At 37.2% G+C, this 17,156-nt stretch overlaps 1 protein-coding gene across 5 annotated transcripts in view; it reads left to right on the top strand.

The window, feature by feature from the left end:
- The first annotated feature begins 1,176 nt into the window (after positions 1–1,176).
- The window catches only part of nsd3 (nuclear receptor binding SET domain protein 3), a 167,926-nt gene continuing 151,946 nt past the window's right edge, over positions 1,177–17,156 (top strand). For 2 of the 5 annotated variants that reach the window (XM_039769239.1, XM_039769236.1), the window contains exon 1: positions 1,177–1,784. The gene's annotated coding sequence lies outside the window, so the exon portion shown is untranslated. The remainder of the gene's footprint in view (positions 1,785–17,156) is intronic. The other 3 variants (XM_039769237.1, XM_039769238.1, XM_039769240.1) reach the window with 2 other exon arrangements.

Below are 17,156 nucleotides of genomic sequence, written 5' to 3'. Positions count from 1 at the left end.
ATGGCACTTATAAAACACAAGAAAATGATCATGTATCAGTGTATTTCTAGTTAGTTTCATGAGGGTTCAGGATTTAATAAAAACCAAATATGCTGTTTTTCATACAAAAGAAGAAAATAAATAACAAAAATGTATGGCACTGTTTACACATTACATTTCATAGTACGTAACTACAGTAGATAACATATTTAGTTATTTATTTTAGTAACTAATAAGTAATGAACAAAGATACCTTTAAAAGTAATGTTCCCCACGCAGCTCAAGAGACACAGGCTCCATCCTTGTTCCTAATTATGTGGCAGCCAATGATAGCGTTTTACTCTTTTTCGTGCAGTTTAATTACATTGACATGTTTTGCCAAAGGAGTCCTCCGTAAGTGGACTCACACATGTAAATTTGGTTTTTAAAGAAACTGGGTTTCTGTCTTACCAGGACTACTCACCTTATCTCGATTTTATGTGTGCATGTAAACATACCGAACAAGCGTCTTCTGCAGATTCAGGATATGTCCATCCTTGTGCAGAAGATAAACAAAAGAGGTGACAGACTGCAGCCTTGCAGTGGTGGATGTATGAAGGTTGTCACAAAAAAATGGCATTAACACTAGCTCTGTGTGTTCTGTTAATTAAGAAGTCCAGAATACATCCCACCAAGTTTGAATGCGAACTAAAATATGGGGATTGATTGTATTAAAAACTGAAGGGAAATATACAAACTGCAGTCTTGCAGGGTGTTTTTGATATTTCCATGTGCTCATAAACAGAGAAGTGTTGCTGTTGCATCCTCCATACTTCTCTTAGCTGTGCATGCAGATTGATAAGGATAAGCATGGATTTTATTTATTAGTTGTCTCTTAAATAAATTCTCAAAGGATTTATTTCATTATATGAGAAATTAAGGCCACAAATAAAACTGGAGGTTTCTGGCAACATCCCTGCACTCATGCTGGCCTGCTTCATTCAAAATGAAACTGTGTCTTTATATCAGTCTCAAAAGCCTTTTTAAATACTACCCGCGCACTCAACACAAGCACCTGAAATACTTAGGCTACATTCATGTTAAAAGCTGGCTTGCAAAATTAAAAAAAAAAAAAGTACTGCACAATGTTAAGATGCGAGCTAAATTTTATAAACGTAGGCAGCACAAAAAATAGTGTTTGTTTTCAGTAATTTGAGATAAAAAAAACTACTAATGAGTAAAACAATTAACAACTAAGTGACAAGTAAATACGCTTAGCGACGTCTTTTACGGCCACAGCATCGGTACAACTGTCGCTTTCCACTCGCTGTCACCTCAGCCTCTCGCCCTGTTCTTCGCACATCGTTGGCCCGACTACATTTACCGTCGTTCAGTGCACAATGCGCTCTCGACCAATCGGAATCCGTCGATTTTGGCGCTGATCGTCGAGACTGGGGCCTGCAGCAGGGCGCCTTTGTTACAGCTAGAGGGAGAGAAAGGCGATTAGCCCTGGCGGAAAACGTTTTACCGCATGATGCCAAATCTAGTAGGGTAAACATTATCAATTAGCAGGGAACAACAAACAAGCAAAAAAAGAGAGAGAGAGAGAGAGAGAAAAATAACAACCATCCAAGTAGACATTGTTGGGCACATCTGCGATCACCATGCAGCCGGGCACCGAGTGAGCGAATAGCCCCATTCCTCGATTGAGCGTCGCGGCCTTCTCCTGCAGACACCTCCAGCGGTCTCTTTTGTTGTGCTCTGATTGTGTATTGCATCAGGAAACGCCAACACTGGGGGTCTGGTTAGAATGGAACACAGTGCAGGTACTGACAACTTTCTGAAAAATCACCGCTTCTCCTATTTTGTTTTGGTGTTTTATTGTGAAAAATAAGCTGCCGCGAGATTCTCCTTCGCGCCTCCTAATTTCGGATCGACTAGTGTTTATAGCGTTGTCATTCTTGTCATGTTTACTAGTGTTGCAGATTTTTTTTTTGTGTGTGTTTTGGGTGTGAAGGAGATGCAATGTTCTCGGGTCGATTTAAAGGGGCAGCAGCAGCGGCCATGTTTGATTGCTACTCTTGCCTTTTTAAGCCTTCCGCATTTTTTTACGTTTTTGTTTACTACCTGCGGTTTATATTTATAGTCAGTGGTACTTAAATAGCACATTTCTGTCTCGAGGACGTAGTTTTTTGCATGATGATGCTGTGCTCGATAGTTTGCGTGGTGTAGTTACTAATGCATAAATACATGAACTGCGGTACATATGTGCGATGCCCCCGCCACCTTCTCCCCCTGCCGTGTGAATTTTACATGCAATTGCCATGCCAGCCTCCATAAAGCAGGTTTTAGAGGCGCTTTCATTTTAACTCTTTCACTACTGCAGTAGTAAGAATATATTTTGACATTTTTGACATTTTAGATACAATATAGGGGTGTTGACAAAAAGGCATTTTAAAAATTGGAAATGGTGATTTCACTCAGTTGAAGCAGCCTAACGTTTTAAATATTTGTTTATATGGGTTATTAGTACCATTTTCGAAAATGAAGTTTGTGTAGATTACCTGGATTGGAAACATCGTACTATCAAAGAACCTATTTCTTTTGACATTTCCTATAAGAAATCTTGGTACTGTGCGAATTTCAAATTGAAATGAACCCCCCTCTACCATTTTAGAGAAGCCGCCTCCTTCCAGATTACAGAGACATTTGTTGCCAGTAAAATGTGTTTTGCAGGTAACTCTACAAACTGCTCTTTTAAAGCTGATCATGTTTTCTGTCAAATTTTCTGCGCGTGAATAAAACGTCAAGTATAAATACGATATTTATTTAATCAGCGTCGTGTAGTGACCTCCTAATCAACGTACAGTATTTTAATTTTGTTCGATTTGTTCTAATAAATATATTTATTTTGTGTTTCGCGTGCTCATTTTTTTAATGATCCGAAAGTGCGTTGTTTTTCCGTGAATGTGTAGGTATGAAGATGACTAGGCTGTGACAGCATGGAATGGAAAAAATGGTTTATTTTAAACAGCTTTAAAAAGTCTCAGGCCTTTGATGGGGAGATAATCCAATCAGATTTTAAAAACCACTAGATGTGATGCGTACCGTTATTTAATTGTCTTTCACTTGTTTGTATTTAATTGAATTTTAAAACCCGATACACATTTTATTTAGTGCACACAATTGTTTTACCTATTCTATAAAATAATTAGTGGTTTCTAAATAACTATTAATTGCTTCTGGTTCATTATTTATTTCTTACATTAGTCCTTGTCATATTTGCTGTACTTGTCAGATTTGTTCAATTTATCCGCTCCTGAATAGTCAAGTATTCTGATAATGTGTTTAATTTAGCTGGATGAACTGTCATTGGTAGTGATAGCCTATTTAGAATTCTGTGCAGATTTGAGTTCTCTTCAGGTTTATTTGTTTTAGCAATCAGATTTTACTTATAAATGACTTGTACTTGGGAGAAAGCAGGACATTTTAAAACTGGATTTGTGTAAATATATTGTTTTAATTTTTTTCCCCTGTTGTAGTAATTTTTAGCAGTGTTGTATTTTTTCATCATCAGTTTGCACCCTTTCCATCAAACAGCTGTCAAGTAATTGCTACTGTTTTTTATTTGTAGTTGCATCTTCAAAATATTTTATTGTACGTTTCTGATACAGTGCACAATTAAAGACCATAATGAGAGTTATGTATGGCCGTAGATTTGCCTACTTCCTTAATTAATGTTAACAACAACAAATATTATCCTCTACATTCAGTAGATGGCATCACTATACAATGTACTAAACAAAAATACTAAGTGTATTGTGGATTGCCTATTACTTGGGAAGCATATGGATATGGTGACTTTATTCATTCTTCACAGTACATACACCAAATACTGAAACACTTACACTGTGTACTGAAATAAGCACACTAAATATAAAACACATTTTTAATTTAATTTGATATATTTTGTTAATCCCTGAGGGGAAAGTGTCAACATACATTATTTTTAGATTTTAGATTTTGGCCCATGCACAATATACTGAAATGAGTACACTGTACGGAATCATATGCACTTCTTGTTGTGTTAATAAATAGTCAATGAAATTTTTTCACTTTGCCAGTGTTTTCTTTTTCTGGTTGTGATAATACATACAACATTTGCTGATATTTTGACTCATACACTAGTCACAAGCATGTAATGACTTAACTGTAAAGGACCTATAAAAATTAAGAAACTTGTGAATTTGTGTGTTTTATGCTGTAAGTTTCCTACTGAGCAGGATCAACACGTGAGCATTACTCCGAAAAATCTGTTCATTAGTGCTTTACAGATAGCTTAAATTAAACAGATTTGTATTCCATTGCTTTTTAATAAGTAATTCCATTCTGTGCTCCACTTCCTGGCCTCCTGACTCAAGGAAGTGTGGGGGGTAAATTTTAGTATGCCTTATTTGTATTTTAGCATAAAATGTAATTATTTCAAATATTTAATTTGTTGCATAGGACAACTATATGTGCTGCCTGTAAACGTCTTTGGTTTTTGTAATACGTTAAACTTCAATTCAGTGTTACAACTTCATTGTCTGGCTATGGCCAAAAAAAGTTCACTCTTGTGGATACAACCAACAAAAAATTTGGACATGAATGGCAGTAGGCTTTGTGTCCTAGGAACCAAGTTACCCAAACTATTTTATAACATTTCAGTAATTATTTATCGCTCTGATGCTGATCTTTCTGATCATTAAATAGGTCATTACAATAGCAGTTGACAAGAGGAACTCATAATTAATTGCTGAATTATGGTATTTGAGGGTTCTTCTAGAGTGCCTCTTTCTTTTGCATGGTTTGGCTCAAAAGCTATTCAGCACATCATCATTTCATAACATGGTTAAAGTTTCAAGTTTGGTATTTTTCTGTCCAGCCATTTTAACTGTAGACCGTCCTCAAGAAACTATGACACACACACACACACACCCATCATCGAGATATTGATGTTTTCGGTAACAGGGGACTGTAAAATGTTGAGATCCGTTGGAAACCGGAGATTGTAACACTTGATAAATCTAAAGGTTATGGTTTGCACAAAGCAAAAAAGTATTGTTTGAGTGAAGGAATGAGGGAATGAAAACTGCCAATATATAATAATAGTCATCTATTTTCTAAACTTGATGTATCCTAAGCAGGGTTGCAGGGAATAAGCAAAACCTACCCAAACAACCATAGGGCGCAAGGCAGAAGGACATAAATCCTCTGAACTTCCATTATTACTATGGATAACTTCATTGACTTCAGAGGTTTGTTTGCTTTCCTTAGAAGGGTAATGAAGTGCTTCTGCCATGTCAAAAATGTTGATATTGATTATGTAAACTTACACACGGGCTACCCTGCTAATCGTTAGTTTGCCACCTTATGAAAGTAAATCATACACGTGGTAACTAAGTTTAGCAGTGCAAGTAAGTAACACAAATGCACAGCTTGCATACTTTTGTCGGACTTGATTAATTGAAGAGTCATTTATGTTTGTAGCTTGGATTTTCAGAATTAGCTACAAAAAAGTATTCATCACCATACTGGAGTTTTACACATTTTACTGTGCTCCTTTACAAAGTATGGAAACTTTCTGTATGTGGGTTTTTTTTTTTCCTTCAGTTAAATAACTGCGAGGGAGGGGACTATAATGTTACAGTGGAAATATTTTATTTAATATATTCAGTTTCTGAACTTTTGTTTTCCATTATGCATGGCCTCACGGTAAGTAAGGTCAGACCTTATACATGGTGGAATAATTAGCTCAGAGTCAACTTGTCCTAATGCTAGATTTGCTTAGTAGTATAGTCTTTCTAATTTTTCTCTTTTAATCTTAATTTACAGAAGTAAGTCATTCACCAGCCTCCATTTTCTTTCACTCCTAAGTTTCCCATTCTAACATCTTTTGTATTTATCATTTGTTTATTACTTTCTGAATAGTACTATAAAGAAGGCAATCACTGGACAACTTTTGCCACATCGGTTTAAAGAGGTTCTTGATATAATCATTTAAGCATTTATAATTCATATTGTGAATGTTTGTAAATGCTTATGTATATGTTTTATAAAGTGTAGTATAGTTTATAGTGTAAGATCAACTAAAAATAAGTTATGAAGTCATCTTCAAAAGAGCTGACGCAGACATAAAGATAGTGGGAGAATGCAAGATTTAGTTTGTGACCTCAATTTTATTACAGTTACTAAATTTGGTTAATTTGAGAATGCATATTTTTTCTTGTAATGCATAAGGGGCCCCGCTATACATAAATTCAAATGTAAACCCTCAAGATTTTTTGGGCCAAAACATTTGTATTGGAGGTGGGTTTGTTTTGTTGAATATCTGCAATTTATTTTTAGCACTTTGAAATGTAAGCGGAGCAAAAACTGTATGCAGACTGTTTTCCTTTGCTGATTGTGAATGACATCCTCTATGATGTTTTTCTACTCCTGCAAGATGCTAGCGCTGGTTGCTGTGTTCTGCTGTTAAGTGTATACTAGGACTCTCGGCTTAATTCACAGATTATCTTCAAATCCTTCTGCTTAGAAAATTTCAATAATTACCCTATAGTCCTTTAATTGCAATACATTTAAATTATCCAGGTCTTTAATGACCTCTTGTGCACAGCCATCAGCAGTGTCTGTCTAAGGAGAGAATGTCAACCTTGTTGAGAGGTTTACTTACCTCTGCAGTGACATTCATGTCTCTGGTGACTCTACCTATGAAGTCAGTAGATGGATTGGGAGTGCGTGGGGGGTCATGAGGTCACTAGAAAGGGGTGAGTGGCGCTTTTGATGTCTCTGCAAAAGTACGAAGTTCCAAGTCTTTAGAGTCCTGGTGCTTCCTATTTTGCCATATGGTTACGAGACACGGACGCTATGCAGTGACCTGTGACAAATGCTGGACTCCTTTGGTACTGTGTCTCTTCAGAGAATCCTTGGGTACCACTGGTTTGACTTTGTGTCGAACAAGCGGTTGCTCACGGAGTCCTGAATGAGGTACATTACCTGCATTGTGAGGGAGCGTCACTCGCGGCACTATGGTTGTGTGGCGCGAATCCCAGAGGGTGATCTGGCTTACTGATCCTCATTGTTGGGGACCCGAGTGGCTGGACCAAGCCAAGGGGGCACACACGTAACACCTGTCTATGTCATATGGTCATTTCTGGAGGGTGGGATTGGACTGCGTGTCTGCCTGGGGAGTTTCCTACTGGGATTCTGAGCTGTTTCATCGTGTGGTGGGTGCAGCAACACGCCGTACCAGTGCATGCTCCCCAACCTAACCTGACCTGGAACACTTTTGTAAGTATGTACTTAAGAATAAAATATATATATATATATAACATTAGTTTCTTTGCAGCAATAGGAAAATGTAGAAACTAATTCATAACTGCTAAAATTTTCTTTTTACACAGAAGCTATAAAATTTACAGATTTGACTGTTTATTCTCTGAAAATATTCTTCGTACCCCATTAATCAGAAATTGTGGCATCAATAAATGTGTTTGTCAAATCCAGAACAGGCCAAAAAAGGCTCACAAGATTAGCAGCTACCGAGCTCGTACTTTGGCAGCCAATTTGTGTTTACAATGGAGATCTATCTTGTTTATAAAAGATGTTTGTAATGGTGTAGTGAAATATATACTCTTGAATAAATGACATTGTAGTGTTTTGTTCTGTTAAAGGTAGCAAAATGGCTCAAAACCTTCAGTTTTTTTTGTTTGTGACCTGTGACTATTGGGATTTTCTGCCTAGTCTGAATTTAGTTGTGATGCATAAGTAATATAACCATGATGGTTGAAACATGACAGTTCATTTAAAAACAAATTTGGGCTGTTTTCAGCCTGGAGAAATAAAATGCTGTGTTGCACACTCCCCGGGACTTCTTTTTTATTTATTTTTTTTTTGCAGGACCTTTTGTGCTACAATCCCAGGTATGCAGTGCAAACAGCATGAAGTACCCAGATATTTTCATAGACTTTAAAGCTGCTGTTTCTACTGTCAGATTGAGCACTCATGACTATCGGGTAATCAACAAGTCATTAATTTGTAATAGAAGTATTTCAAAGCAAAAGCCAAAATGTATGTCGGTGGAATTGCCAAACAGATCTTGAACAGAGTTTGGAAGTTTTTTTGAGTTGCAATCTCAACACTGACCTCATTGACCTTTATGCTAAAGAACACCATTCCTACACAGAAAGAATGGTGTGCTGATGCAACTCTATGTTAAGTCGGAGTAGAAAGTAATTAGAATCAGTAAGCTACAGTGAAATTCTAGAAAAAAACAACTGCCGTCTGCAAGAGGCCCAGTAGTAGGTTAGAAAATTAATCTTCTAGCAAGATAATGACCAAAAATGTTTGGTCAAGTCCACACTGAAGAGGCTAAAAAGTGAATGGGAACTGCCAGAAGGTGAAAATGACTTTTCATTGATAATGGCTGTTATTATAGATTGAACAGTTTTTACACAGAGTAATAAGGTTTAGTAGTAGCATTGCAGTTTTAGAAGTGAAGTATTCTGAGAAATACATTACCGTAAATTCTGCCAAACTTATCATTGACTCAAAAGCAGTGAAAATTGAGTCAAGTATTGTCTCCTTTATTTTCTAACTTTTTTATAAGCATCTATAGGTATTTTTCCCACTTTCAAAGTACAGTATGTTTTGTTTTTATCAGTAGCATAGGTTCCACCTGTAAACACACAAAGATTCTACATTGTAAAATAATCAAATGTGAAGCAGTTCAAGGAGGTTAAGACTTTTTAGGCTTTGTATTTTGATGTACAAATACCAGCCGACAATAAATATTTAAGGATTATAAACTTTTGGTTGGACCTGGGTTCAAAGAAAGGAGACTTTGTGGCAGAGAAGCTTGAAGTGTATTCTCATTTTAGCAACCCAATAGCTTTCTGTTTAGTTAGTTAATTTGTTAGATGATTACTATGCAATTTTTCTGTACTTAAAATACAGTAATTTTAACTGTATTTACATTTGATCACATATAGCTATTTTGTTGACATTGTTTACTTTGTTTAAAAAAAATGTTTGTTATAAATGATACCCTGAACTTAATTGGCCCCTGCTGGTGATCTGGAGTAAGAGTACCGAACAGTTTGACAAACTAATGCTACAAATTGTTGCACGCTGAATGAAATGAAAATTTTCTGTTTAAATTCTGAATAGTAAAGTTCTATTAAGTGTGATTTTCTTTTGTTCTTTGTTGTGTATGCAGTGTTCATTACTGTGGTATGCCTTTGTTCTTTACGTCATGTAGAGGGATCAAAGAGTCATAGGTTGTTTTTACTTTCAGAAACATATTTATGCTGCTGGCAGGAGAAAGACTGGTTCTCATAGCAACCTTGTCTTAGATAGCTCCCACTGAAAAATTTAAAGTGCTTTCTTTCCATTACATAATATGACGATGTAGACCTCTCCTGTAATATAAACATTTGATTGTTCTGTTATTTTATTTATGTATTTATTTATCTATACCATAACACAATTTAGTTGCATGCTTTTAAAAAATATTTTATCACTCTTCCTCCTTGCACTGTTTGATCAAGATTTTATATAGCATATCACAAAAACAATGTGCCAACTTGACTGCAGGTCTGAAAGCGGCATAGAGCATTGTAGCTTACAGTCAGTATACCAGAAGGTAAACTTAATATTTTTCAGTGTTTAGATATTCTGTGAAGTTTCTAAGTTTGTATAAAAGGAGGCGATTCACAAGGTTGTTTACAAGGACAATCTTTCACAAGAAATTGTAGTTATTGGTTAGCCTTGCCCAGCTCTGTGGCATTTTTTTTTATGTAATCCTTCTTGAAAAATTCTTTTAGATGAAACCTGTGGAATTTCAAGCATTGACCTACTTGTAGGAGTCATATTCCAAATTTTCTCCATTACTGTGAAGCTCTGTGATGTAGTGTAGAGCCTTGGAAATGGCATTCTATTTATTTTATACTGGTAGGACATCCGAAAATCGGAAGTTTATCCCTTCATCATCTAAAATCAGCCTTCAAGTGCACCTGCCAGCTGAATTTTAGACATTAGAAACCCATATGTGAGAAGGCTGACTTATCTAATCTAATTAAAAAGAAAGCTCTGCTTTCTATTATTTTCATATTGTCTTTTAAAATTTTTTTTTATTAACATTATCTGACTGAGAAAGTCCATGATGGAAAAGCAGCCGTGTTTATTATAGATTAGCTTACTGAATAAAGACACTTTAATTCTTATGTAAAATTATGGAATTTGCTGTTTCCCAAATTAAATACATTACATTTATGTATTTGCTGTGTCATTACTGAGAACTCTGCTATAAAGTATAGCTCCTGTTCCCCTGACAATGAGTTGTTTTATAGATCAACATGTTTATTCTGGTTTTAGATAGATAGATACTTTATTAATCCCAAGGGGAAATTCACATAATCCAGCAGCAGTATACTCATACAAAGAAACAATATTAAATTAAATAGTAATAAAAATACATGTAAAAACAGGCAATAACTTTGAGTAATGTTAATGTTAGTAATGTTAGCATTTACTCCCCCGGGTGGAATTGAAGAGTCGCATAGTGTGGGGGAGGAACGATCTCCTCAGTCTGTCAGTGGAGCAGGACAGTAACAAAAGTCTGTCACTGGAGCTACTTCTTTGCCTGGAGATGACACTGTTCAGTGGATGCAGTGATATTTATTTATTATAGATAATTTGTAGTTCAATTTTTATTGTGAAAATGGTGAATTTATTGTTTGAAAACCAGTATAACACTTGTCTTTGTGATCTGTCTCTGTTGGGGAATCTTTAATGATGCTACTGTACCTTTTTGCCTGGGAACACTGTATTATCAGGTGTATTTATTACAGATCAGTTTGATCTATAAATATCTATATTTATAAATATCTATCTAGGCCTCAGGCACCCTAAACCTTTCAACAATGTATGGCACTTGCATGTTTGTTCAGTAGCTCTCCCTCAACAATGGCACCCACTTCTGGTATGGCTTACACATGCTGAGAAATCATTTGTATACAGATTATCATCATTATCAGGCATTCAAAAGCCTGTTTTTCTTACTGAAATATTATTTAGCCAAATGAGAGATGGAAGAAGGACATTGGGTAATGATCTGAAGTAGTGCCATTGTATCCCAAGCCAGCTGGAATATTTTGTGGCTGTGTCAGCACCATGTTTTGTCTATATCTTCAGAGTATAATATTGGTAGTAATTTCTATTTAATATGAAACAAAATTTCTGCAAGTAAAATTTCACAACAATAGCAGACCCCCAAAAAGCTTTAGCCAGGCAAGGAAGAGTAGAAAGCATTCACTGACAACCGAGTAGAGAACCAAAAACTCCACTCAACAGCTTTGGTGGAAAAAATAAGCCCATGAGGACTCCATGATTTGCTATAATGCACAAAGTAAATGTTCTGGTTACCTAGCCACCCACCGTGTCTACAGTTAATCACATTATTAAGACTTTGTCCACACTACTATGTTTTCATTTTAAAACTGCATTTTTGAATGAAAATGATCTCTGTCCACACTAGCATTTTCACATCTTTAAAAAAAAAAAAAAAAAATTCTGCTCACACTAAAATAACCAAAAATCTATATAGTCGACTGCCTGCACTGGACATGCACTCATCGGCTGAAAAATCCTTGAAAGGATGGTAACAGTGCCAGACAGGAGATTTATTGTAAAACTGTAATGACCATTAAATTATTTCCCTTTAGTGCATGTGTGCATTCAAAGTGTACAAAACTCAGTTTAGATACTCACAGATAAGTAACACAAGAAGCACCATGGAAAGCAACTCTTCTATGTCCACCATGTTAGAATAAGTTTTTTATTCCCCTCCCATGAAGTCAGGGAATGACATACTGTATTGTACAGGATCCAATTAAGGAAGGGCTACATAATAAGCACAAACAAATCAGAGCATGATTAGAGTCTGCATTTTCAAAATTGTGAGTTTTCACACTTCAGTGCTGAAATACTGAGGCAACATTTGCAAAAGTATATGTCTCTCGAGAGCATTTTCACCGGTCCTCAGAGATAAATATGCCAGGGTAGTAGTGCTGGGCGATATGGAAAAATCATATATCACGATATGGATTATTTTATATCACAATAACGATATATATCACGATATACCACCCACAATAAAGTACGTTTCCAGTTATTCTCTGAAAAGTTTGACAAAAATATCATTGCATACTTTTTTTTGCAACTTTATTTTGAAGTGACATTTAACTGAACTGTCACAAAACCACAAGATGGAGTTTCTTTGCGAAAAAGTTGATTTTTATTCTTGATTATCACTTTTATATAAAGGGTAGAGTATGCATTGCATAGCGACAAGACATTATCATTCATTTGTCATAGCCTATTTAATGCAATATTTTCTTTAGTAATTGATAAAATTAGGTTAGAAACGATAGAAGAGAAATAGGATGATAGACACTTTTCTATCGTCCCCACGATATATATCGTCATATCGCCCAGCACCACAGGGTAGTGTGGACGAAACGTAAAAACGAAGACTGATGTCTGTGTTTTTAAATGAAAACCTAGCGATGTAGACTTAGCATAAGTTGGAAAGCCTCAATTTGACTTTATAAAGAATTAATTATAACCGTAGTTTGATTCCCTACACACATTACTAAAAGACAAAGAATTTGGGTGTGCTGTGTCCAAGGAAAAAATGCATCAGTTTTACATGAAAATAGTAATAACAGGAACCTGCGCTTTTTCTTTCCACTCCATCTTTATAGCAATAATCTGTGCACTGATTTTTTCAAATTCATAATTTCAGATGTGAGGATGTCGTGAAGGGTGCATGTTTGAAATGTTGTTAATTGTTAGTGTTGATTGCAGTTTTATCTAAAAACAGCAAATAAAATAAAAAGCTTATGTACTGGCTCAGCACTGTACATCCCCAGCATGTACTTTTGAATAACATTAATGAGTTCTTGACAAGCTCTAAATTATTTCCAGATAGATCATCATACAAAGATTTAGATTTTGTTTCCAGTTTTGAGATAATATAGAACAGAGGTACTCAATTATGGTTCTGGAGTGGCCTCATGTTTTCACTTTCTCCAGTTTCTTAATTAAAACTTGTTTATTTATTAAAACAGCAATGTTTTATTCTTTTATTGACTTTATTCAAAGCATGTAACATTCCATTCAATCAAGTCAAACTTCACAAAACTAAATTCATTTTAACCCCCACCCATGAGAAAGAGAGGAATGCCAACAGCCAGAGTAAAAAGGGAAAGGAGCATTTCTCCCCAATATAAATACTTACTTTAAAATGTTATTGGTTAAGAGATCCTTTTCCCGCTGTACTCTGAGGTCGTTGAAAGGAAATGATTTTAAAATGGTTTTATATACTGTATTATAGAAATGCTGTCTTCAAGACTGCTCAGTATTTCTTCTAGAATAGAAGTAGATAGAATGTGAGGAAAATTGGGCAGATTTTGTTTAGCAAAGTTTTGACTTGGAAATACAGGTTAGTCCCCAGGTTATGTACATTCGACCTACGACATACGAACGGGGCCATTCCGTCATCTTTGGTCTGGGGATGCTGCAAGTGGTGGCTGGACGGAGGCTGGAGTGATTTCGCTGCTTGCACAGTGTAGTGTCCCTTGGCCGGCTCCCGGCGGCAAGCGGTTTCACTGCCTGCCCACCACACACGGCTGCTCATTCGTTCGAGGTGGGCGGCTGGTAATGCTACAAGCGGTGACCCGGTTGTGGATGAACAGAGGCCATTGAGGGTGAACAGGGCGGTGGGGGGTAGCATTGTAGTGTGCCTTGGATGGCTGCGTGTTGAATGGGGGCGGTGGTTTTGCAGACGCAGGCAGCATGCTGTAGTGGAGGTGACTGTGAGGTGTTCTGGCGCTAAACCGCCCGTCGCTGCACCCATTCATTCTCAATAGCAAGTCTGCTTGTACTATTACGCAAATATCATGAAGTTGTCTCTTGTCAGTACAGGGTGGTCCAGATCTAATTATGCAGATCTAGATCGTCTCGATGACTTAGATTTATGCAGGGACGATTCCAGTTCGGCGCGAAGGCGATTCTTCATATCTTCAGTTCGCACACTTCTCGATGATTTTTTGGGTGATTTTCTCTGTAATAAACTGAATAAGTTATAGCGTAATGAAAATTGCATAATTATATCTGGCCCGCCCTGTACATCAGACGTGCCGAGGATGGGTGCCTTCCTGCTGTGATAGCTGTACAGTGCTCCTGCAGAAGAGCTCAACTTAACCTTTTGTCTTCACCCTTCACGAATGTCTCTGAAACACAAATCTGATGCAAATAAAGTAGAAATAATAAAAAGGTTAGAGAGAGGTGAAACTCCATCATTCATTGGCAGAGCACTTGGTTACAGTCGGTCAACAACAGCATTTATTAAAATGATGTACCTGTTCCGACTTGCATACAAATTCAACTTAAGTATAAACCTACAGTCCCTATCTCGTACGTAACCCGGGGACTGCCTGTAGTGGAAAAATTGTGTTGATGGGAAGCTAAATTTAGAGTGTAATTGTGCGTAGGATGCAAAGTCATTATTTATATACAAATCTCTAAACAATGTAATCCCATACACCTTCTAAATATTAAAAACTGTTTACATTTGAGAGGGTGAAAAAAGGTGGTTATTATGTAGAGGTGCCACAGATAAAAGCTTCTTTTAACTTGGAATGCTTCCTGTATTGGTTCCATATTATGTGTGAATAAAGGACAACTGGGTTGTTAGTATATTGACAATGCCTTGTATTTACTGTTGTACAAAGCAAGGAATATAAAGAAGTACTGCAATGTGTTCATCTATTTGTGTCAATGTCCACGTTTTTATAGTTTGTATATTTGCTGCCCAGTAATAAAATTGAAAATTGAGCCATGCCACCTTCTGATTTAGGTCATTGTAGGATTGCTCTTTGAATGGATATTTCAAATTGCAAGTAATAATAATAATAATAACTAGCCAACCCGCGACATACCATATGCCGCATAATCAGGCCGGTTTTTTAATGATTTTTAAGCACAGGGAGAAAATTAACATTTGAAAAATCGATAATGTAATAAATCAGCAAGTAAAACAACATTATAACAATGCACGGAATGAACCAACACACAATCGTCCGTGACTGAAAACTGGCGGACCGCCATCGCTCATGTGCCCACCTCCAACTCATCACTTGAGTCGTTGTCGTCTTTGCACAGTCCAGATGCACCTGTGACTCACGTAGACTTTCCGTGTTCCTGCAGGAGCATCTAAGAAGACGCATGTTTGTCGCGGATGTGAATTGCTCTATGTAGCGTGTAAAACAGTTTGCTATGGTGCACGTGGTCATGCATCGTAACCGAAAACTCGGTTTTTAAAGACTGCTTACTTCATTGTGTTTTAACCTCAGTTGTAAAGGATTATTTTAAGGATCCCATGGGATACCCCTCGCAAACCGTTTTACACGCTGCATATTTCACCTCTATGAACAGTCAACGTGGCTCGGAGGTGCCAGGAGTTGGTGGGTGTGCCTCCTTCCTGCGTGCGCAATAGGTATCTTACTTGTCGGTGGCTCAGTGAATCCACGCCCCTTCTGGCGTGCTTTCCATGGTTGTCTTGCCTTAGTGAATTATATATATAGATAATACATTTTATTTATATAGCGCCTTTCCCATGCTCAAGGCACTTACAGAATATAAGAAAGAACGGCAGGGTATACAGTATATAGCATAGTACAAAGCAAATAAATAAATAAATAAAGAAGATTAAGACAGTAAATTCAGCGAAAGCCTAAAAGACAACAGAATTGATGGTCTAGCACACACACAGGTTACATGAGCATCTTGACAGAGAGGTAAACTGAGAGAAGGGGAATGAAGTCAAGTAGAGCTAAAAGCCTTCCTGAACAAATGAGTTTTAAGTTGTTTTTAAAAGAATTTATGGAGTCAGCTGACCTGATTAATTTCAGTAGGTCATTCCAGAGTCTGGGTGCTATACAGCTGAAGGTCCTGTCACCCATGGAGTGTAGATTAGTGTGGGGCACAACATGATTGCCAGAATCATTGAACCTTAGTGAGCGAGCAGGCACATAGTGATGGAGAAGTTCACTGATGTAGTTTGGCGCAAGGTTATTTAAGGCTTTGTAGGTTATTAGTAGGATTTTATATTCGATTCTGTAAGACACAGGGAGCCAGTGAAGATGCAGCAGGATGGGTGTTATGTGCTCGCTGCTGCTGGTTCGAGTAAGGACTCTTGCAGCTGAGTTTTGAATAAGCTGGAGCTGAGATATAAGATTAGAAGGGGCACCTGCCAACAGCGAGTTACAATAACCTATGCGGGATGTGATAAAAGCATGGGCAAGTTTTCTCAGCATTAGAAAAGGAGAGGAAGGAGCGAACACGGGATATGTTACTGAAGTGAAAGTAAGAAAGTTTCTTAATGTGATTTATGTGGATGGAGTAAGAAAGGGAGGAATCAAAAATGACACCAAGATTCTTTGCAGTAGAGGCAGGTCTGATGAGATCACCACCAAGATTGACTGGGAAGGAGCTCATTTTATTAAGTTGCATTTTAGTCCCAATTTGCAGGAGTTCAGTTTTGTTGCAGTTTAATTTTAAAGAGTTCTGCTCCATCCAGGTTTTAATTTCACTAAGGCAGGTTGTGAGCTGAGAAAGCTCTGATGAAGTTCCACTTTTAACATTGAAGTAGAGTTGAGTATCATCTGCATAAAAATGATAGCCCAGTCCATAGCTACAAATAATATGGCCAAGGGGAAGCATATAAATACAGAAGAGAAGAGGGCCGAGGACAGAGCCCTGAGGAACTCCTTGTGTGACTAACAGACTCTTGCCTATCAGTCAGATAGGACTTGAACCACTGGAGGGCAGTGCCAGAGATACCCAGCATGTTCTCCATTCTAGACAGTAGAATGTCATGTCTGACAGTGTCAAATGCTGCACTGAGGTCTAACAGAATTAATATGCTGGTTTGTCCAGAGTCTGCTGCCATAAGCAAATCATTGGTTACCCGTAGCAGAGCAGTTTCACAGCTGTGCTGCACCCTGAAACCAGACTGAAAGGGTTCCATCAAATTATTAGACGTTAAGTAATTGGTGAGCTGGGAAGCTACAACATGCTCAAGAGCTTTTGACAGG

This window comes from Polypterus senegalus, chromosome 11 (genome assembly GCF_016835505.1).
Source record: "Polypterus senegalus isolate Bchr_013 chromosome 11, ASM1683550v1, whole genome shotgun sequence".
Taxonomy (NCBI): Eukaryota; Metazoa; Chordata; class Cladistia; order Polypteriformes; family Polypteridae; genus Polypterus; species Polypterus senegalus.
The sequence above is the reverse complement of the archived record's forward strand: the minus strand, read 5'-3'. Positions and strand labels throughout refer to the sequence as shown.